Source organism: Pteropus alecto, unplaced genomic scaffold (assembly GCF_000325575.1).
Source record: "Pteropus alecto unplaced genomic scaffold, ASM32557v1 scaffold95, whole genome shotgun sequence".
Classification (NCBI taxonomy): domain Eukaryota; kingdom Metazoa; phylum Chordata; class Mammalia; order Chiroptera; family Pteropodidae; genus Pteropus; species Pteropus alecto.
Window position 1 is genome coordinate 9,715,975 of NW_006441071.1, and position 24,538 is coordinate 9,740,512.

The 24,538-nt window shown below is 35.1% G+C and overlaps 1 protein-coding gene and 1 pseudogene across 16 annotated transcripts in view; one reads left to right on the forward strand and one right to left on the reverse strand.

Moving 5' to 3' along the window:
• Positions 1–24,538, forward strand: part of PTPRD (protein tyrosine phosphatase, receptor type D) — a 468,668-nt gene that overhangs the window by 493 nt on the left and 443,637 nt on the right. The gene's annotated exons all lie outside the window — the stretch shown is intronic.
• On the reverse strand, positions 18,880–18,998 carry LOC112485035 (annotated as a pseudogene).

The following is a 24,538-nucleotide window of genomic DNA, read 5'->3' on the forward strand; positions in this document are numbered from 1 at the left end:
CCTGCACGGTTCGCCTCTCGCTTTAAACCTCAGGCCAGGGAAAGTGGCAATTTTAGAGAATGAGAGTGTTTGAGTGTGTATATTTGTGCGACCCCCGCTCTCTCCTCCTGCGGCGGACGTAGTATTGGGGAAATGGTGGGAAGCTGGGACAAACCGACCCTACCCAGGGATTCTGCCGCTGCCTTCTTTTTAAAGAGGCAATGATTACTGTTTTAAGGAGGGCTGGTTACGGTGAGGGGGCGATTTTTTTTTTTTTTTAATTTCTTTCTTTCCTTCCTCTGAACTAGTGGGGAGAAGGAGAAATAGCAAGAATCAAAGTCTACGCGGCTGCAATAGAGGAGGGGGATTGTTTTGGAGACCTTTCCATGGCCGAATCAAAGCTCGTAGTTCTGCTAGGGGAATCTTGCTGTGCTTACACACTATTCCTTATGGGAGGGAGCACAGAATTTATAATGAAAAGTCCCAGTTGTAGGAAACAATTTAAAAAGAAAGCCACGGGCAAATCCAAAGGGTCTTTGTTTTTTCTATAGATTTATCTTAACTGTTTTATAGTCATGTAGAAAACTTGCGTTGTTTATCTAAGAGATTGATTTTCACTTAGAAGCATTTACAAATGAAGTCAGTTTTCGTATACTTAAACAAAAAATCTTGAGCACTAAGAGTGAACTTGGCTTTCATTAATTGGGTGTACCAGGATTTCGAATAGTAGTTCCATTCTCCAAAACCCGGACTATCACAATCCACTTGTATTGTTTCCAGCTCGCCTCCCAGTACTCGACTTGCCAAATGTCTCCTCTGTTTTCTAAAATTCTTAGTGATTTCCCAGACCAGTCTACAATTTGTGCCCTATGCATCCAGGAGGACTCCCGAGGGATCGCTCCCCCTGTATTTTCTCTTAAAGTTTCTCCCCACCCCCGCCGCCCCCGCTTTTACATGCCCGGGACACAGTGCCCGGGACTCCGAGCGTAACGCACACATTTCGAGCCTCTCAGACACTGATAACTGCTTGTGACTTGAGATCGATTTGCTGTTGGACTTCCAGATCTACAGACGTGGACCTTTACCTTTCGTGTGTTCTTCCCAACCATCCTGTAGCACATATGGGGAGTTGGTCCTACCATTGATACTTCTGAACATGTTGGCTATTCTATCTCTGTTTCTAAGAGTACACACCCACCATTCAACTTAAGTAAAACCAGAGTGTTGTACCGACTTGAAATATTCTGATTTAAAGGAATATTTAGATGATAACAACTTAAAGATTATGTTCCGTTGATAATATAATATCCACGATAATGCTTAGTAAATATTATACTTACTTTGAAAACAGTCTGTTATATGCCACAGATAGATATTATTTTTTTGATGTAATAATGAAATGATAAATTTTCAATGCTTGATGTCCAAATTCTTGAAACGGACATCCTAAATGGACAATAGAAATTTTCTTACTTCCCACCTCCCACTATTATGTACTGGTATTTTGCTTTTCAATGGAGCTAGCAATTCTGTGACAGATTTCTTAAATTCACCCTCATGTTATCAGCTATTATTGTACTTTCAAAGTGTGAAATTGACAAGCTGGTCAGTTTCATGAATTCAGCTGTCAGATTGTGTCCAGTTAAAAACTGCTAAAAGCTGTAAATGTGCCTGCCTGGAATTTTCTTTTGTAAAAGAAAGACAGCAAGGGGATGAGGATTAAAGGGTGTTATTAATTATAGATCTTTTAAAATAGGTACACTCCAATGTGAGTTTTATCACTGGCTGTTGTTGGGAAATACATTTAGACTTCTACTACTATAAAAATGGCATTCAGTTTGTATCTATACTTCATTTTAAAGAATGAGCACTTTATATAGAAATAATTTATTCTTAAAGCCCTCAGTAATAATAGTATGATAGGAATGAGATTCAAAGAGGCAAAGTATCTCTCGAATATATTTTAATATATATATATGTATGAGTACTATATATTACTTTTGTGATGACATGTAAAGAGGTGGATGAATTAAATATTTTTCGTAGAGGTTATATAACACAAATTCTTCTTGGACCAGTGCAGTTGTAGTTATTAAAGTAACGAAATGCCATTATCTGCTTTAATATGTATGTATTTCATAGATAACCATGAAAGTAAAACTGCTTAATGTATTAAATGCAATGATTTGATTTGTCTTTTAAGATTGACATTCATTTAAAGCCAGCATATCTCAAAGTCCAGAACTAAGAATCGGAATCCCCTCATCTGCTGCTATTTGCTAAGCCACTAGGGGCCTGTATAACTGTTCTTATATCCAGGAGATACCCTTGTATGGCATATGCAAACCCTTCCTAGAGAGACATTAAAGAAAAATTCAAGTAGGCAGTCCCCTAAGTTTTTGTTTTGTCTTTTTTAACCTATTAACTCATGCTCTGATGTTAGTCAAAGACATTGAATGTAGTGTTTTTTAAGAATGTTATTTAGAACTTTTCTGAAACTATAGAAGTGTAAGGATGATTTTTCATATAGAGCATGAAACATAGAAGAGCTGTTTGTGCAAATCCATATGTAATCACCGTTTCTCAGTGTATGTCAAGGATAAACAAGTAGGAACATTAATAACTTTTCTTTATTGAACTGATAAAGAATGTTATTTGCATAATGTAGGGTTGAAAGATAAATGAAGCAGAATTACTTTAAGGAAAATATAGTCATAGATTGATGGTGTGATTAAGCTAGCTTTGTAAGTGCTGTGCAAGTTGGTATGGAAGGAGAATCTGAGGCTGTGACTACAGTTTAGTCAGCACCTGAGGGACCTGGACTGAAGATGCACTATACATTTTTAAGTGTCAGTTTCACAAATTTGAAATCGACCAGCCATGGCAGTCTTGATAGACATTAGGCAATAAGGTCAAGTATACTTACACTGTTCTTTTGTTGATTTTCAGTTTTTCAAACTGACAAGGATGACTATTTGTAAAACAGCACACTTAAAGTATTTGCATATTGGATTTCCTTCAGACCAAACTTGATTTATCAAGCCACTGAACAATTCTATTTTTAAAAGGATTCTATGGATAAATAAGAATTCATTAACACGACCACATGTGAAAAATGCCATTTCAGGAGAGGTGGCTTTCTTAATGTGATTTTGCTTTAAAACTACCCTTCTTTAGATTCAGTGTGTATTTGTGGGAAGTTTGAGATTTGAGGTATGTGTATGCTCTAATTTATGATCCTGAGAGCATCAAACTTTTAGGCTCATGTCTTTAAAGCTATATGTTTAACCTTTGGTCATAGATGCCTTTTTAATTCCCAAAAGTTTCTGGGAATCTTGATAATAAACTTTACCTTTGATGTAGTGTATTCACCTTTGTGGCCACAAAATATAGTTTTAGGATTCATACTATAAGCACAGATACATGCAGTGCTAAATATAAAGTTATAATTATTCTCTTTTCCAGAGTATTCTAATAATGTATTATTATTATTTTTTTAAATTCTTAACGGGCCGGTATTTTTGGTTGAAAAGTTTAGTGTGAGTAAATGAATTATATTTTAAGCTAGATTTACTCTGAGTACCTTTTCTTTGTACTGTTTGGTTTCTTTGAAAAAATGTTTTAGGAAAGCTACTTACTTGTGATGGCACAAAGGCAACTTGAAGCCTTAAGCAAAGTCAGTGTTTAAAAACATTTCTTTTTATATTGTCAATGATTTGCCAAGAAGGAGCAAAGAGAGGAGTTGAGTTGTGATTTCTGTGAACTACAAGATTGAAGATTCGTATGTAACACATCAACTGAAGAAATCTGATAATGTGGAAGAAGATTGCTTAGAAGGGATTTGTCAGTAAATTTCATTCCAACAAATATTACTTGTTTAAGCTTCTGTAATTTCATAGCACAGCGACATTTCTACCAAAAGATAGGTTTGTTTGCAGATGTGTTTTCTATATGGGTAATCGCATTTGCTTCTAATTAGTATTTGGTAACACTTATTAAAATGTCACGCTTGGCTTGACAATTGAAGTGTCCAAATCCCCCAATCTCCTCTTTTTTTTTTTTTTAAATGTGTTTCAGCTCTCCACAATTAAGCCCTTAAGAAAGATAGCTAAAAGAATATGTGGCTTGTGCTTACTGATTGTTCATTATATGAAATTATTACCTCAGATGTAAAAGTTCAGCATTTTCTTTGCGTCATAAGTCTTGGGGAGGGCAAAGAGCAAATGCTGTGTGCTCTGGCAGTCTCAGACCTAACGTAACCTAAATAATAAAGTCGTGACAGTGGTGCTAGACTGAGGCATTAATGAAATAGAATTCTTAGAGGACGTATTTCACAAAATTAGATTCAAGGCCTATGCCCCTCATTGCCCCTTTAATGAATTACCCATATGCTTGGATGTAATCAACAGTTTGCACTTTTTTCTCTTAAAATTTTATTTACAAAATATTTTTTAAGACTTAGACATGAAAGACATTTAAGTATTATGCCCATATACACTGCCACACTTTTCAAGGCATCTCGCCATTGGGGAAAAATTGACTAAAATAATGCCTGCAATGTTCTGCCTCCTTCCTCTTAAAATAATTCATTCACTGTCTTTCTGACCATTATTTTCTATTTGATGCTGATGTATATTTAATGGGATTATATCAGTACTTGCACTTGTCAGTTGCTCTATAGCTTTAATAAAATTACCGGCAACAACAACAACAACAAAGCCAACTTTTTTTGGCTTTTCAACCTCTGCTGGCCCCAAAGTCAATTCCCTATGTGTAATAGATTAGTACATTAAATGAAAGAAATGACAATTTGGAAACCGATTCTATCTATATCCTGTAGGTCAGGTGTACCAGTATCCAGATCGTATTGAGATAACTTAGATGTTCCTCGCTCCCCACCTGCAGCAATCCCGCCATGCCTTCCTTCGCAAGTGGCCGCTCTCAGGTGGCAGACTCCTCTTTGCTCCTTCAGCTTTTATAACAAAATACAAGAGCAAAAGCAGCCATCTGGGGCGAGGCTTTTTCCCAGTTCTTTGAATTCACTGACCAGAAACACTCTTTAACTTTGACATTCAGATAACTATGTCAGGAGTGTCGTGACCTTTACCACATTGCTGTTTACTGGATTTAAACATCTTAACTCTGTCAATTTCATGAGAGTGATTGAATTTATAAATTCTTAATTATCTTTTTTTAAGCAGCCCTCAAGCTATATTCTTTAATGTAGCAGTAGTTAACTAAATTGAGATCTGTGAATTGCATTTAGAAAATAGCACGTCTCAGTACTGCTTTGAGATAAGGAGAAATTGTACATTCAAATATATAAAATGGTTATCTGTAATCACTGGGTCACAAGTAACAAGCTTCAGTAAACAGACTCCTTTCGTTAACTAAAAGATTTGTATTAGTGCTGATTCTATAAACAGTTATCATTTAATCTTATTTAATGATGCAGATATATAACGTATATAATGATAATACTAAAGATTGCAAAATCTTGATCAACCTTCCTTCTTTCTTTCTTTCTTTCTCTCTCTCTTTCTCTCTCTCTCTCTCTCTCTCTCTCTCTCTCTCTCTCTCTCTCTTTCTTTCTACAGAGAAAAGAACGTAAATTTGACGCAGGAAGAAGATGTAACTAAATTTATGCCTTAGCTTAGTCACTTATTATCTGTGGAATCTTGGGAGAAGTTATATAACATTTCAGGGGCTCAGCTTCACCATCTGTAAAATGGAGAGAATAATCATAGTTGTGATGAAGATCCAATAAGATAATACGACTTTGTCTTATTTTTTATTTTAAATAAAAAAATTCTGGATGTAGAAGTGATATAATGAACATGCTATATTTAATAACACTAGTTTCTGTGATGTAGTTCTGCTATCTTTAGCTACCTGCTATAAATTATTGCTACCTGATTTGAAGATTTAGATTTGTCTAATGTGTTTTGTGTACATTTTCCCTCTTTGTACTCTATTGTGTACATGCTGTAATTACTACAGGTGCTGGATCTGCCTCTTCCTTCCAGTTATGTTTTTGAAATCTGCACACATCAGTATGCCACAGTGCACTATTTATCTCAGATGCTTTTAAAGCGAAAGCTAGAAATGATTTTACCTAGAATGTGTGAAAAGAGCATTTTGCTTAAAAGTCAAAAAATGTATTGATAGATTCCTGATGATATTCGATGTGGAGTGCAGTCTGGGAAAAGAAATGTTTAGAAAAGCAGTTAATTAAAATACTGAACCCAAAGAATTGCTTTTTTTCTCTCTTTAATGGTAGTGCATCTTAGAAAGCTCCTTAGCTCTTTGCCTAGTGCAGCTGTCCTTTCCTGTAAGATCGGGTTTCAAGAGCAATGATGGATGGTGGATGTCTGTAGCCAGTTGTGGGGTTTGCTCCGAGGTCAAATGTATTGATGGAGGATAGGAATTTACTGCCTTCTGTCTCTCCCTACGATACTCCAGTACAATTTCACAGGGAAAAATTAGACTAGACACATCTCATGATGATCCAATGTCCTATTATAGGTCAAAAAGACATTTGTTTTCAATGTTTAAAATAATTTTTTACCCTACCCCTCTTCTTATTGCTCCACCTCAACTAAAGAGACATACTGAGCATGCACTAATGGTTTCTTAACTGCACAAGCAGACCCTGACCTCCCTGTGAAAACATATTCAAACTACTCATAATAGTAACTTAATTGAAATGTTATTAAAGGATTTTAAGAGGGAAACTCTTAAGAGGGCTACCAGTTTTGAATATTTCTGGTTGAAATAGTTCAGTGTGATTTTTAGATACATGGTGTTATATCTTATTTTAAATGGATCTGTCATGATTATTTGGCTAATTGGGAACAATAGTACTCTATTGGAAATCTCTTAAATATTCTAAATCCCGTTACTGGTCAAGTAATAATTTTTACTTTTTCCCCTGGGGGTGGGAGAAGGAGGGAATTATAATATTTTCCTAGAGGAATAATTTGGGGGTGGGGGGCACATCAGCCATTGCAAATATCCCATAGATAGAAGCTGTTCTCTTAGAGTTCCTTCTTTGACCCTCAATTTCCTCATCAACATTGTTTCCTCTTCCTTTGATGTTTGGACCTCTGTGTCTTTATCTCCATCCTAAAATCTTATTGTCTTTTTTTATTTATGGCCCGCTTCAGGTCACTGTCTATATTGTTTACTGAGATATTCCTATACACTTCTCATAGAATAAATAATTTCTGCATAAGTAACCCTCAGACTAAATTTCCTAGCTTCTCTGTGGAGTTCCAGACCTGAATTTTGTATCTCCTCCTTAGATGGTTGAGAAATAGATGGCTCGCCTGTATCTCAAACTCTGCATTTTGTAAACCTAAATATTATCTTTTACCCGTACTAGTATCTACTTTTTTTTCAGTATCTCATCATCTGATTTATTTCCGTACTAGAAACTTTGGTGTCATCTTTTATCTCCTTTTCTTTCATTCACTCCAATTCTGTAGATTTTATTCCTGTAATCTCATAACTTTATCACTCCCTTTCTATCTCTACCCTGTTACCAAGTTGTTTAGATGCTCAGCACACCATGACTAGATTCGTATGTGGTCTTTGTGATTTCTCTTTTCTCTTCCTAAAAACGTTTGCTTTCTGAAACGTAAACCTTAAGTCTGCACACTCAAGTGCTAAATCCTCAGCACAATGGTCAGATTGCTTTGCAGTCTAATCTTAAAACTTGTTCTCTCTCCATAGCCCCAGGTACTCTGTCCACCTTCAATATCAGAGCCACTGTCTTCAGGGAGAACTCTGCCCTCGGGTACCTCTGGTTCCACCAGTACTGTTCCTGGAATCTCCTTTCTCTCCTTACCATCTTTCTTAACTTGTGTTCATTGAAATCTTCCTAATTATTCTCTCATATTTTAATTCTCAGCTCGAATGCAATGCCCTTTTCTTTGAATTTAGTATGAGTTGAAGTTAATTGAAATCATAATTGTGAGGAATAATTATTCATTTGAAATTTCTGATGATGCTCGGGATGCTGAGTTAGGTGAAAAACACATTTCCTTTAATCTTCTTGATATTAGAAGTTCAGTAGCAGTGACTGATGTGTAAAGTCTTAATAGTGATAGTTGCTAAAATTTACTGAGCACTTACTATGCCAGGCATTTGGCATAGTGCTTTACCTTTATTGTCATGTTTAATCTCGAAAGTAACTCTGTGTACGTCAGATGTTTTTATTATCACCAGTTTATTCAAGAAGAAGTTGGTTCATAGAGAGGTGAAGTAATTTTCCCAATATTTCACAGTACATATAATAAAGATGGAACTTAAAGCCAAGATTTTAAGTCTAGTAATCTCAACTTTTATCTACTCCACACTTAACGCTTCACTATACTCTTTTATCTGGCATAGTTTTTGTTTTTGAATTATTTCACATATACTAGGCAAGTATACCTGATGACTTGTGTTCTATACCCAAGTTCAGGAAGAATCTTAAGTATTATGTAGGTTGCTGCCTACCATTTCTGAAGAATCTTTTCTATTCCTTGCTCAGTTTGGGACTGGAGGCACTGATTTTTTTTTTTTTTAAAGCAGTTTAGCCTACATGATCTCTTTTCAGCAGTTGCCTTCTAGCTCTAAAATTATGTGATTTCAGGCCAGTGACAAGATTGCCTGAGCTCTGGGGTCAGTGCTGGAGCATAAGTGGTTAAATGAACTATTCCCACCAAGAATAGTTTTTAAACACACAAAGGCTGCCCAACAGGTAAGGAATCAAAGGTATTTTTACAAAGAGAAATGTTGAACCAGCAGGGATATCTGAAAAAGAGCCTCCCATCAAAGAAATGAAATTATGCCAAGGGCTGATATGTATGCATTCTATTTATTGGCAGCCTGCCACATACAATTTTATCTGGGAAAATTTTTCAATTATAATGTCTTCTAAAATGCTCTATTTTCATTGCTCACCTGTTAATTTTGTTATCAATAACGGATGATTTGGTAAGCTTTTTTTTCCCATTTAACATATTTTATAAAGGTTTAGCTTTTTTCTTTTTTTATAAGGCTCAGAGACCTATTTCTAATTAATTATGGTTTTATAAATAATACAATACAAGATGTTACATTTGCGTGATGATTTGGAAAATTATTTTTCCTCCAACGAGACACCCTAAAGTTTTAAATTAGACATGGTACATAAAATAAAGTTATGTGGAAAATACCTTGGTGTTTTATGGCTCATATAGTATGTCAATAGTTACATCTTCTTTGCTCAGGTTTCTAGATTGCTTCTCACATGCATATACCATCCTTTTTAGCCATATTTTCCTGTGAGTTAACCTATAAACAGAACCTCCAAGAAGCCGGGAACAGGGTGTACTCCCTTCTTTGGGTAATGTGTATTGAGGATTCTTCCACAGTTGGGTCTAAATAAATGGTTTTTGATGATAATAGTTATAAATTAAGAATGACAAGTTTAATAACTCGTTATGCATATTCAATTGAATATGTTATGCATATTCATTTCTACTTTAAGAAATGATCGCCTAAGTTTATTTGCATCTGATTTTTACTGTTATCCAGACTCAACTTGAATTCTATGTATTTTTACCAAAAATAGGAAATACATAATTTAAATTTCGATTTTAAATTTATTATTTAAAATCTGTTTTCTCTAAACAACCTCTTGTTATTTCAAGTATACCAAAATAAGTATTAATTTTCTTTCAATAAAATTATTCACTGCCTTTTAATATGTTAGGTGGCGTCTTTTGGCAAGGCCCCCATAATTCATTTTCTGCCTGGTTTGCAGCCTCTGTGTTTAGTTGGGAACTCACTATAGTCATTTCTCTGCTTTGCGGCTAGCAAGATCTTTAGGAAACTCAAGTCCGATCATTGCTGTCTTTTAAATATTCTAATGACTCTCCATTCCCTCTATATAAAGCTTGAACAAATCAGCAAAAGTCATCTGGCCCATGATGTTCTTCCCCTTTCCTTGTCTTTTGCCACCTTACCGTTCTCATATGCATTTTCCCCTCCCCTCTATCCACACCCCCAGCACATATACATTCCAGCCATACTAAAGTATTTACAGTTTCCCAGGTGCTTTGAGCTTTCCATCTTTAATTTTGAACATGCTTTCTCTCCTTTCATGTGGAAAGTCCTTTCCTCTTCCATTTTTGCCTGACTCACATCTTCCTTCAGGTCACATACCTTAGCTGACTTCCAGGAAAACTTCCCATTCTCCTAATCTTGGCCTCCTATTATGCACTACAAGATCCCTGAATACATTCCACATATAGCTTCTATCATAATGCATCGTGATTGCTTATTTATTGTCTGATTTCATTACAAAGTCCTTGAAGCCAAGACCATGTCTTCTTCCCATAACCCCATGGCCTGGATCAGTGTAGTAGCAATATTGGCATGTTGTTGATTTGTTCAAGAACGAATCAGCGTGCTCAGAAAAATCAAAGGTAAATTAGTTTATGGCTCAAATTTTATAACCCATATGTTTAATATTTAACTCTACATTATACGGTAATATTGTCAGTGGTCCTCAGTAATTTATTTTATTTTATTTGAGCTAAGTTCCACTTACCTAGTTCCCTACCAAACCAAGGCAAAGCCAAATCTGAGTATACTGTGAATATCTACTCATATGCCACCAGACAAGACAAATCTGCCTTTACATCTGGCTGTGGTAGGAATTCCCAGATGCACTTAATTCTGACACATGGTCATTACTGAACCAAAAGCCATTGCCTGGCATGATTATAGCTCGTATTTGTTTTCGTTTTAAGAGGCCTCATCCAGGCTGCCAAATGTACAACAGGTGCCTTAGTTTTATACTTGCCAATCTGTTGTTATTCAAATGACTGCCCTAACAGAGACTAATGGTATCTCATAAAATTGATCTCAGTTTTGGCAAGCCAGGCTCACAAGAACAAGAGTGTTAAGCCCTGCAGTGTGGAAATATGCTGGTGGTGAATGCGCCTGGTGAAGCATACATTTTTTGGAAGGTGACATATGTCTCACACATAGGCCCCTTGTTTATGTTGAGCCATGAAAATTTTCTGCAGCCCAGTATTACTTGAACACTAGGATTTGTAACATCTAATCTGATTTTAGATGAACTGGCTGGGTGGCATGGGGACAGGACTGGCTGTGTCAGCTTATCAATGAATGGCCGTGCCATGTCTGTAAGGCACAGCCAGGCAATCTTTTCATGCCAAACAGCTGGCGTATATAACGGCTTGTATTTCCTGTCATCAGAAATTTGCCTCACTGATTTCATAAGGCCTTGTAAAGACTTGAATATTAACAGAGATAGCCAGGAGAGGCGTGTGTCAGTTTGCAAATAAGAGCTAATGTTTGAACACTTTTCATTTAAACAGTGTGTATGATTTTGCAGGGTTTTCCTCCCATGCTTTATAAGAAGCTGGCCTAAGGAAACCTTTGCCACCAAAGGAAATAACCTCTTGACAATTGGCCATCAAAACTCAAAAGTCTAAGTGATGGTAAATGTTAGTACTAGGTCTCACAGGGATATAGAACGGCAGTTTTTTTTTTTTTTTCCTCTGCAAGGATTTTAGAGACTTCATTTTATTCACTCGCTCACTTGTTCTCCCACTTATTTATTAATTCTTTAAAGTTTCATACATTAAAACTCTGCTAAATACAAGGCATTACGAAAATATAAGGGCGAGCAAAACACTGTTAAGGACAATTTGCACTGATAAATAGATACCTGGATTTTTAAGATTTTGGAAAATTTGTGCTAGCTAGCAAAATGTTCATTTCCAATTGGACAGCTTTGTGTTATCATGTGGAAAAATGCTACTCAAATTACACCATGATAGTGGAGCATACAGGTTTTACTAAATCATCATCATCATCATCATCATCATCATCATCATCATCACTACTAGAATAGGAGAAGGTAGTTAGAGCCTTAGCTGTCTAGCCACACTTCACATACTCTATAGTTAATTGAGCTCATCTAATTTCCCGTGACCTGGCATATAGAATAGTTCTTAGGTTAGGATTTGGCTATTATTGGACCATCTTTTTGTATTATTTATACCCATCCTACTTGAAAAAGGATTTTCGGCAGCTATTAAATCATATGCTTCATTATCCTTAATAAATCACCTCGGTAGAGCAGACAATGGATTATAGTACAGATGGTTAGTTTCTATGAGAAATTTTAAAAAATATGCATCTTCTGAATGGCCTCATTTTGAATAATATTTTATTTCAAGGCATTTAAAAAATGATAGTGCCTTTTCAGGGGTATATCAAACTAGTCATTTAGTGACTGTTGTTCATACTAAAAAACTATACTAAGTAAAAGAAATATAAATATGATTAATAGCTTTTAATAAATGTATTTTTAAAAGCCTGTTACCATTTCTGATTGTGTACGTTTTTAAAATAGTCTTTAATATTTAGAAGAGAAGACGTAAAATGTTATAGTATGATTTTATAATAGTAATGTTCTTTCCAACTAGAATTGAGAAAAATAATGGAGTAAGAAAAAGATAGATAAAAGCTTGCATCCACAGGCTATATGAACATAGAATTACTTATAGATAAAGGAGAAATAAATTACTTTTTAGATATTTTAAGCATAAGACTTTTTATTTTTGGATTATCGAGTTACCAGAGTGACACATTACACCGTTTCCATACCTGTAGATGAGAACACATTTCTGTCTGTAAAATGGGCCATGATGGCCTATTTTTCATAGGGATTACCATTTCTCAGAGAATGAATGGGAATTTTTCCAAAGGTGCTAGAAAGGGCATTAAACCCTTATGTTGTTTTGCTGAGGAACTTAAGAGACTTTGCTGTCCCAGCTAGCCCTTCTGCCTTGCTCTCTGGAGGCCAATATCATTTCTTTCTGTACTTAACACTGTCCTTGTCATATTGCCAGGAATGGGGTGCTGGCCAATGCATGGCTGGTTCTGAGAGGTTTCATAGCGGACACAATCTGCTTTGATGAGGAATCTACCGCTCTTTCTCATTAAGACTCAAGGGAAAAAAACAGAAGACCGATCTTTATATCTTTTTTTTTTTTAACCAGAAGAGACCAAATCTTATTAATTAATTAAAAGTAAATATAACTATAAACTTAGTTGTGCTAGCTCCATTTCAAGTGGTCATTAGCCACGTGTAGCTAGTTGCTGTCAGATAGAGGAACAGCACGGACATAGAATATTCTGTCATTGCACCTAGCTGCATTGGATAGCACTGGTGTACTTGATCAATCTGGAACATCATTTGATATTTGCAGAGTTACATTTGTGATAAAAATAAAGGTAGACCATTTACATGCTGAGAATACCAGTTGATCTTAGTAGGACAGAATGTACCCGCCAGATATAAGTGAAAGATAGTATGTCTCAGAAATATATCCTCAAGGAAAGTGAATTGATAGGAGATTCTGTGCTTTTTGTCTAATACAAATATGCATACTCATTGATTTTGTACTTGCCCAATGTGGAGAAATACACATCTGTGGAAACAAATTGAGTACTGGCAGCTCCACCACATCTCTCAAATTTCCCCAGGGAGATTTTTCTGACATTTTCTGTCTTCAGCCATTTTCACCACATAGCTATATGAGAAGGATTAAAGAGTGGCAATATGTCACTAAGAGGAGGCTCAGTGGGGTGATCATCTAATTTAAGATCCAAACAGGATGCTATGAGAGTGAATTGAGATGCTCTTAATGGGGCAACAGATATAGACTGGGCTGTCCTCAGCAAACTGGATGTCTGATGTTCTACAGCTCCATACTCACAGTAGAGCAAATGTGTCTGTTAGCATGGCTGAAATGGGCATGAGGGAGGCCTGAAGGAAATCCGGGACCGGTGGTGGGAGGGGAGCATGCAAAAGCACTACATAGTCTCCTCTTGGCATCTTTCCTACTGCCTTTTTGCTTTGTTATAGTTCTCTTGAATTTTATCAGGGATCAAGCCAATCAAATGTCACATGATATTAACACTGATAAGTACATATCAGAACAACCTGTTAGAAATCACTGAAAGAGATTTAGGGGCAGATGAGGCTCTCCAGACTCACCCCTGACAATCTAGTGGGGAAGAGTGTCAGAGTGGTAGATACAATATTAGGCCATTACCTTACACCTGCCCCCCACTGCCATCCCTCTTTATTTTCTCCCTAGCTCTCAAAGCAAGGGTTAAAGGCTCAGTTTAATGTTTCTGCAGAGCTGTAATAAACAGTAAGGGAATGGTGGAGGGATAGAAGCTAAAAGACTTTGTAACAATTCTTTGGAAACATAGCCTTACTTTCTCTTAACCAGTCTCTTTTTTGGTCATAGAAGCCGAGGTAATAGTTCCCAAATGCCTTCCTGTTTTCCTTTTACAACCAGAGTCTCTATTATCTACCACAGGGAGCACCACAGGTTCTAGTATTTTTGGTTGCAGTGTTTGCATTTTGCAGATCGATTTTTTTTTTCATTGCTGCTGTAGTTATATCAAGGAGTTGTTTTGTTTTAAATATGCTTTAGAAAGAATGAAGCAACAGTTAGATGAATTTGTTTTTTTTTTTTTAAATTCAGTTCTAAGATGGTCTTTGTTGATGTCTCTAGTCTTATACTCAAAATTAGTAAAAAGAGGTTTGTGAGGTATAAGGGTTTTTAAAGGCAATGGTCTGAAATACAACAGTATACACAATTGTTGCATATTAAAATAATTTGCATAGCATTGAAAAAATAAGATCTTTGTTAAGAGCAGGGGATTTTATATTCACAATGTTGAGGGCGTTTTGGTGTAAAATGAATTGGAGTTTGCTCAGATTCATGGACTGTGTTCCCTACCCTCTCCCCAGAAAATTTCTCAGTTTAAAAAAAAAAAACTGTTTCTCTTTCTTTAATAAGAGGTTTGTTTATTTTTTTGTTTATTCCCTTTCCAAAGAGGATTCATGGCAAGAATGGAAGTGTTTATGCTTCACGACATTTTCAGCTTCTGATAACAAAATGGAAAAGTGGAAAGCCTACTTTGAGCCAATTAATCCACTGGAGCCCGGGTGTACTCATCCCTTGCAAAGTCTCATTTTTCAAGTCTTGGCTTTTTATTGTGATTATATGTACCATATCTATCAGTAACTGAGGTGAAAATCAGGTTCCTCTTTTAATTACAGATCTAAATCTTGATGATCTCAGGAATACTATGATAGGGCAGGAGCTATATAAAAGCCACGCGTTTTCACCCTTAGAAAGATTTAAGAGTTCATCTCCTCAACCCCACCACACTATAGCCATGACTTAAGTATTCTAGGTAACAATGTAGAACTTGAGTTTATCATTATAAAAAGGATGCTGAGAACTCTCAGTTAAAGCAACACGGTGATTCATACATGAGACTGATCCTTGTCTTTTGTTTTTATTGTAACATGCACTGTAGAAGATGCGATATCAGATTCAGTACAGTACTGTAGTTAATACATAATTGGTACTAGAGGGTTGCTAAGTCAATTAAAATGGCAATGAATCATTTTTACTTGTTTAATTATCTAAAAAAAATTAAGGATGTGCATCATTAGTTTTCATAAACATGTAGTTTATATGTTAATGTTTTAAATGTATGTAATTATAGGCCTACTGGATTAAATGCTGAACCCCAGTGGTAGCCCGTATTCTGAGACTAGGAAGGCACAGAAATGTGGATCATTCCACTTGGGTGTGTCTGACAAATGGCAGAGTAAGAAAAGAGACCTTGAGTCACAACAGGGCGATCTGAAAGAAAACATGAACCCATAGTAATTTTTTACATTGGAGTTATACTGTTTTTACAGTTTTATACTATAACTTTTATTCATCGAATTTATAGCCATAAAAGTATAACCTCATTATAGAAAATTTAGAAACATTGAAAAAAATGTCACTCATTATCTTGTCCTCTGAAAACAGCCCACTGTTCCGACTTGAGTAAAGTTTCTGGTCTTTTATGTTATACGGTGAGTTTGCTCTTTAGTACTTTGTCAGCTAACACTTTAGCATAAATGTATTTTCCTGTCTTGCCGCCTCATGACTGTAACCTTTAATGGTTGCCCAGTATTTCATTTGACTAAATGTGTCTCTTCCTTATTGTTGGACATTTCTCTTTTTCTTTCCCCATTTCTCTCACTATTACAAATACAACAGTTTGAGGAACATTTAAATTGAGATAGCTATTTTTGTATTTTGCATTATTTATCTTAGGACTGATACATAGAAGGGATATCACAAGGTCAAAGGATATGAATATTTTTATGTCTTTTGAAACATAATACCAAATTTCAGTCCAGAAAGGATATATGTTGCTGATGATAGTGCCACCAGTAAGGATGGAAATTGCTGGTTTCTTTTTTCCTTGGTCACTTTGAAGAACATCGTGTAGGTTTTGTTGATTGAATAGGCAAATCACTGCCTCATTATTGTTTTAATGTGAATTTCTTTAATTACTAAAGTGATAATTTCTCCTTAATGTTTGTTTGCAAGTAATTACCCTTGTTATATAAATTAGCTCTACATTTCCTTTGCCTCAAGGTTTTATTCAGTAGTTCGTGTTCTTTATATTTTGAGTATATTAACTCTTTGTCATGTTTTTAACAAATGTGCCTTTGTTGTCTTTATTTAGCAATTCCTTTTACATACACGTTATTTTTAATTTACATTGTCAAAACTATCCATGATCCATTGTTCTATTATTATTTTTATTATGTTTAAAACTAGATTTTCCTTTTGTAAGTTTTCTTCTAGTTTTTCTGGTGTTTTGTTCCTTTTTTTTTTTTTTTTTACTACATTCTGTGAGATGATCATTTGGATTTTCATTTTTAGTATGTTAATATGGTGAATTATATTGTTTCGTCTGTCTGTTCTTCAGTCAAGTGATCCTCAAACTTACATAGATGGTATAGTCTCTGAAAGTATTAAATACCCATGAATTATCATTATATTTATTTCCAGATTACAAACCAGATACTGCTTCGCTAGAAAAAAGTATAACTAAGGCATATTATAAATTCACAACCAAGAGTTCTATGTGCATAGATTTTTTTTAAAGCTGCCAAACTAGATAGCCTAGTCTTTAGTCAATCAATGTTTTCTGATACTAGTTATAAATAGGTATTTTTGTTTGTTTCAAAAAGTTTATTAGAAAATAGTATAAAGTTTAATGAAATATGTACATTAAGTTAAATTCAGGTCGAATTTTAAAAGGATTGATTTTTAGGAGTGAAACATTTCCGAGCCACTCATGGAAACTTGATGTATGCAGTTTGACAGTCTCACACTCAAATCATCTGTAAGTGATGTGAAGTTGTTGTATAAGGCAAGGTTCTAAATAATTTTTTTTCCCAAAATGGTCAATTATATATCCTAAAACTAAACAATTCTTTACCCAATTGTTTGCAATGGTACTTTAAAAAAATCTTATTTGAAATCATTTTGTTTACTATGTGTTTCTGGTTTGCTTTTTCAGTTTTATTTTTCTATAGGCCCATCACTGAGTCAGTTATAATACTCCTTCAATTACCATAGTTTCTTTTTTTTTCTTTCTGCTACTATAGCTTGTTGGCCTGAATCCTTCTTCTTTATGTTTTTCTTACAGATTTTTCTTCGGTAACTTTTCCAGTTTAATCTTTGAAATGTACTTTAGTTAACCCTAAAATTTTTAGTTGGAAATGATAAAGCTTTCATTCAGATTTTCACATAATATCATAGGACTTACTCATATTCTGAGTTTTGGGCATATTACATATAGTTTAATTGTATCAAATATTTAATTGTAGTGGGAAATTTTTCTTTTTACAACCTCACAATAAATCAAGTAAACAAACCAACTACTTTTGTTTTAAATGGCACAGTCTTTTATTTTAAATTTAGATGCTAGATAATCTTCCATCTAGGGAATGCCTATTTTGAGTTAAAATTCAATTTTGATGATTCCAGAATCTCTTCTCAATTATTTTTATAATTGAAAGAAAAACATATGCCTTGTTTTCTCATAATTTTCTATATCCTATATTTAAAACATGTTTTTATTGAATTTCTGAACTTTGAACCTAAAATTAAGAATTATATATCATAGATGACAGATTAAAAATTAATTTCTATATTTTCGTAAGGTTGGATTTTGATTAAATATTTGGTACATAGCAGTTGTTCTTCTGTAGCTTTCCTAACATTTAAAACCTTTTTATTTTTAACCAGGAAAAAACAATCCAAGAAGAGTTGGGTATTAAGTGATTAACCAATAACTCTGGTCTTTAGAGCTGTGCCCAGGGCTCCCTTTCTTTGTGAAATAGAGCATATCTTGTAGTTTGTTTCGTCAATGTTCTATTAAAGTATCAAAACATTCAAGTTCTGCATTTTGAGCAGTATTTATGCCTGAATTAGTTCACAAGTTTCAAGGTCACTAACTTTGATTATATTTATTATTATTTATCAACTTAACCATCTCTTACTTGATATAATAGAGTATATAGCAGCACATAAAAAGTCTAGGAAATGTGTCCCGGACACAGATCTAGGTACTCAGGTTGCAGCAGGCAACAGCAAAGACAGGGTTATTTTCTGAGGGAGCTTTCGTTTCAGTGGAGAGATAGTTAATAAATAGATATACAATAGTATGTAAAATAAATGATAGTGATGAGCACTAGTGATGAAGAAAAAAAACACAGCAGGGAAAGGGCATAGAAAGTTACCACTGTGTGAAGGGGTGGAATCAGTGCCGTTTTAAGTAAGGTGGATAACAGAACAAGTGACTTTCTAGGGAAGAAGAGTTCAGCAGAAAGACCAGTGAGTGTAGTATCCAGAGGCAGGAGAGTGCTAGGATCGCGTTCCTCCACTCTTCTGAAAAGCAAATTTTTTCTTTTTCTTTTTCTTTTCGTTTATTTATTTATTTTAACGCCTACAGTACCTGGTCTTCCTAGGTGGTCTCCCATCTAAGTACTAACCAGGACCGACCCTGCTTAGCTTTCAAGTTCAGATGGGATCAAGCACGTTTAGGGTGGCGTGGCCGAAGACTCAGATTTTCTTTTTAGCTTTATTTGGAGAGACTACAATTCCAGACAGATCCCATCTGCCTTGCTCACAGGAGTCAAATGCAAGGCAAGATCCACTGTACTTTCTGATCTTATCCTGGCTACAGCTGGTGCCCAGGAGCCCAGGTGATATCTAACCAGGCAGAAAGGCCAGGGGTCATTCAGTTTCTCTACTCACCCCATGCGCTTGTTCTGCTTTGCTGACTCTCTGAATCTGATGCTCTGGGCCTCACTTGAATATTTGCCGAGACAAGTGCCTTTCCCTATTACTGACTTTTACCCAAGGTCCTTGCATGACCTAGATCATATCTGTTCGACCTTTTCCAAGCAGTTGGATTCCTCAGTTCAGTCATGCCCACTCTAATAGGCAAAAGCACCAGCCATGCTATGAGCTGTTATTTGCTTTGAATAACCCCACATAAATTCAGGAGTTACTCACATAGCTGTCTGCTAGAAAGCAAGTCTGTTATTTACTTCCTTTTATGCCCTCATTTTATATAGGAAAAAATCTGAGAAATGGAAATTTTTAATGTCTTACTCAAAGCCATAGGAGGAGGATGCAATGGAACGATTGTTAGAAATTGTTGTCTCTGTGTGTCCTGGGTCACTGTGTTGGTCTCTGAATGGACTGGGGATTAAATTCTTAATGTGTAACCTCTTTGGTCCTCAGTTTTCTTATCTCTAAAATAGGAATGATAGGAGCACCTACCTATTTACTAGTATTGCTGTGGACGTTAGATGAGATAATGCATTTTAAGAGTACTTTGCCTGACACATGAAATATTCAGTAAATAAAGCAATTTGCATTGGTTTTGATGCTACTACTATTACCTTTGCCATTATTTTTCCTCTTTATATAAATCTTTAGAAATTAGATGTATGAACAGGGTGAACAGGGTAATTATTAATAATATTATTTCTGAAGTAAATAAGAACAGACAAATTATCAAAGATGGTCAGATGTTTGACAAAAACATTTTGCAAAATTACTGAATTCTACATTTTTATCTATAAAACTTAAATGCGATCATGTAATTTTCACATTTTACATTCTGTTTGGTTTTTCATTCAACTTTATAAGAACAGACAGATTATAAAAGATGGTCAGATGTTTGACAAAAATATTTTGCAAAATTACTGAATTCTACATTTTTATCTATAAAACAAATGCGATCATGTAATTTTCACATTTTACATTCTGTTTGGTTTTCCATTCAACTTTATAATATTATGAAAGACTATATGATATTATAAATTATGCTCATTGTTAAGATGACATCATCTATCCAGTAAATGGCAATCGTGTTACATCCTGAAACTTTTGTGTTTTTTTTTTTAATTCCCCCTCCCCCCAGCTTTATTGACACATAGCATTGTGTAAGTCTAAAGTGTACAGTGTGTAGATTTGGTAACATTTACATGTCGCATCATAATTATGAGCACAACATTAACTAACCTCTTCATTCTGCCACATAATTACTATTTCTTTTTTGTGGTGAGAACATTTAAGATCTACTCTCTTAGCAACATCAAAGTATATCACATAGTATTAGCCATAAGCATTATGCTTACATCCTGAAATTTGCTTATGAAATCTAGAGGATAATGAGAATTTTTATGTAACACCCCCTGAAGTGATAAATGAATAAGTTGAAATAGCAATGTTATCATTTACAATACCTATCTTCACATACTGGATTCAATTCTTTATCTTTCTACCTGTCATGTATTATATATCGGGCTTATAGATCATCAAAAGTAGCCATGCATCCTGTTTCAAAGGTCACATGCTCAAATCAATGTTAATAACCTCTTGTGAGCTAAGTGGATAGTGAAATACAGTCCAGTAAGATTTATTCTTTAGCAAGGTCTTCCTATATAGTAAGTTAGAAGAGAAAAGCTGTGAACTTGCTATCTCATTCTTTAACTATCCCTCCCCCTTTCTTTTTTTTTCTTTTTCACTGTAAGTTTTGTGGCTGTGGCCTCTAGATGAACTGGATGTGTTATCACTGTTGTTAAGATTTCTGGGGCCCACAGAAAATATCAAGTCAATTGTATTACCGACTTGTTTTTAACTTAGGCAAAATAAGAATACAAAAGAAAATGTCTTTTACATTATTCAGCTCTCCAGATAATGAACAGTAGATATTAAATTTATGAGAGGACTAATATAAAGTGAAGAGTTGCATTTCTTTTCCTTTAAATTTTTATATTTTGTTCTTTGTAGGGGGGTAGGTGTAATCAGTTGCTCAGTTCATAGAAAAATGAAGCCTCAGGCCACCTGAAAAAGAGAGCGAAAGAGAGATAACTCCAATTTAGAGAAATATTAAATGTCTAGCCTCTTTCAGACATGATTACTTTTACAGTTGAAAGATTTCATATTTAAAGTAAACCTCTTTGTGAAGTCTTGTGATCCTGCAATGCGACCATAAACTTAATCAAAATCACCCTGTTAACAAAACACACATAGTGCGTGCAAACACTGGTTAATTTTCTGTTTCGCATGACTTGAAGTGTATTATGGCCCTGTTTAGTCAGTCATTTCTGAAATGTGTGGCTATTTTAGTAATCACCATAACTGACTTTCCCTCTTCCTTGTAATTCATTGCCTGTTTTCCCCATAATTTTCAAATTGTGGAGTGTTATTTGATGGAAAACATGATGGGTTTAGCTGCCATTGACTTCACATATGGTGTCTTTTTTGTTGTTGTTCTGTTTTCATGACTACAAAAATATACTGTTACCCACTGTCAGATCTCCCTATATCTTAACAGGATTTTTCTCAAAGCAATTCTCCATTTAGGTAAAGTAAAGGTGGACTATGAGCTTTGGGGATTACTGGATCTATGCCTATCATTTTACATAACATTTTAATTGCAGGAAACTTAAATGCATTTAGGGACTAGCTTAGTAGACATCAGACATATGTCGATATCTTATAGAATCTCACATTATTTATGTATATTTTAATCACCAGCTACTATTTGCATTCAGTGTACATTAGAGCTATCAGAAGATTTCAAACACTTTTCATTATTGCCTTTTATCTGTCATGCTGTTTGAATGATTTTACTGGACATTACTAAAGTAGAAAATGGATACAAGTAAATTACAACTTGTACCCATTTCCAACTGTCAAAAAAGCACTAAAGGAAGAATAGAATATGGACTTTGTAAAACATTGTGATTTTGAAAGCAATTTTTGCCACATTAGTATATGTAAATGGTCTTTGCTCTATGAAACTTTCTCTGATGTTTTGCAGTGTTCGTAATACAGTTGACTCATAAAAGTAATGCAGTGTTGAGATGAATAGCAAATTGTTTTCAGAATGATCAAATTCATTCTAACTGGTTGAAAGAGACATATCTTTTATGATTATTTTGGTTAGTATTTGTAGATGATGTGTCTGATTCGGAAGGACTTTGAGTTTACATTTGAAGGGATTTAGTGTGTGTTTATAAGAAAGTTTAGCAGATGTTAATATTGCTTACCTTGTCATTTTTATTCCTATCTGAAATGACTGGCTTTACTGAATTAAGCTGAGTTTTTAATTGTACCAACTAGTCTAGTCTCTGAGCATCTTTACATAACATACTGCTAATGTGACTTCATAATGGTCTCGTGAAGGGAAGCGAAGTGTACTTTCATACAAAGTAAGCAAGATTGTTTTAATTTCTTAAACAACTCAGAGTAAAACATTTCTTTACATTCTCCTAGGGTTCAGTGGGTAAATCCAACAAAGATGATGATCAGAAATGAAAACATCTGGAACAAGAGCAGGGTTCAATTCATAAAAATTTTGGAGGAGAGTCTCTAACAGAAACCACTCCCTTCCTCTGCTTCTTACTCTCAAGTATTGGAAAACAAAAGCAAAACCTTTCTTTTTTTTTTTTTTTTTGAGTGTTTAATGGCTTAAAACTTCTGGGCTTACCTGGCTTGTGTGGCTTGTGACATATTCGCTAAGTTTAGTAGGCAGCTTCTGTAGATTTCCCTCCCTCCAGTCTACCTTTCCTCCCTCCCTCTTCCCTTCCTCCCTCCCTCCTTTCCCTCTTTCTATTCCCCCTCACCCCTCCTTCCCCTGCCCCATCCACCACCCCACTCCCTGCCTTCTTTCCTTCTTACGTTATGAAAAATAGCCTGGTATTCTATGGATACTTGTGATTGCGATGATCCCATCAAGAGCTCCAATGAGAGAGAACAAAGTTCAGCAAACATAGTGAAGCTGTGCACACATATGTCCCTCTGACTGTGCGGTTGAGCTCTCGGGCTTCTTCTCAAATGCTGCTTCCCTCTAGGGAGTTGGTGTAGTTCCAGTCTCTATACTTAGTTTGGCTCTAAGTTGTCAGTCTCCTCTGGCTTTGTTGGGAACACTCTGTGGACTATGGATGGACGTGGAGGGCCAGTTAATACAAGTAGGAACACTGTTGACTTTGTGACAGAATCACAACACAGACATACTTCTAAAATGTGATTGCATCCTGGCTTACAGATGTAAACTGTGTACCCCAAATAGGGCAGATGCTTATAAAAATTTATTTCTTTCCAAAACCCAATTTTAAAGAGCAAGTAAACTTATTTTGGACCACTTTATACTTTGTTTGTAGAGGATAAGCAGAAAATATGCTTAAGTGCTATCTGTAGATTGCTATTGATTAGGTGGGTATCTTTTAATATTTAGAAAGTTATTATAGAAAAAGTCTACTTCCCTCTACCCTCTTGACCTTTTGTCCACTCATATGTGGGTTAATGAGTATGTATTTCCTTAGTTACAATGAATCCCTGGTAAAATTATTATCTGCATGAGAAGTCACTGAAATATAGTGGCAACATTTTATTCACAATTTAATGTTATTTCGTCTTCCTATGCTACTGTTACACTTTCTGTGGAAACACAAAGTTGAATCTCAGAGGGTACTAATTTGATGTGGAAGAGTTGAGTAACTATTCAGTTAAAGTCAATTTAATCCCACCCAAATAGTATGTCCCAGGCTTGTTGTGAGAATTAACTAAAATAACACATCCCAAATGCTTAACACAATGCTCGGCACACAGTAAATGTTCACAAAAATATTACTTTTATTTTTATCATTTGAAGACATAGTTTCTAGGGCTGAAAATGTCACTATTAAGCCTTGAACTTTGGCTAAACAAACTTCTTGAGCCTCAGTTTTCTTATCTGCAAAGTGTAGGACTTGGATTCAATGATATAAAATATCCTTTCTAAATCTCCTTATTTTCTAACTGCATATCTTTTTGTGGAGCTGGATCATCATAATTCTTTAGAAAAAAAATAATTCTTGAGTTTTCTGAAGCATAATTGTTAATAAAAATAATAGACTTTACAATAAATGCTAATATCACTTGTTGACTAATTTTTATTAAGGCATCATTAATAATTAATGAATTAAAGAAACTGGCTTTATTTTATTTTATTTTATTTTTTTGGAAAAGAAAGCAACAGTTTACATCCCGGTGGGTTTTGGGGATTTCTTAAGCAATGATTTCAGCACCATGGGTACTCT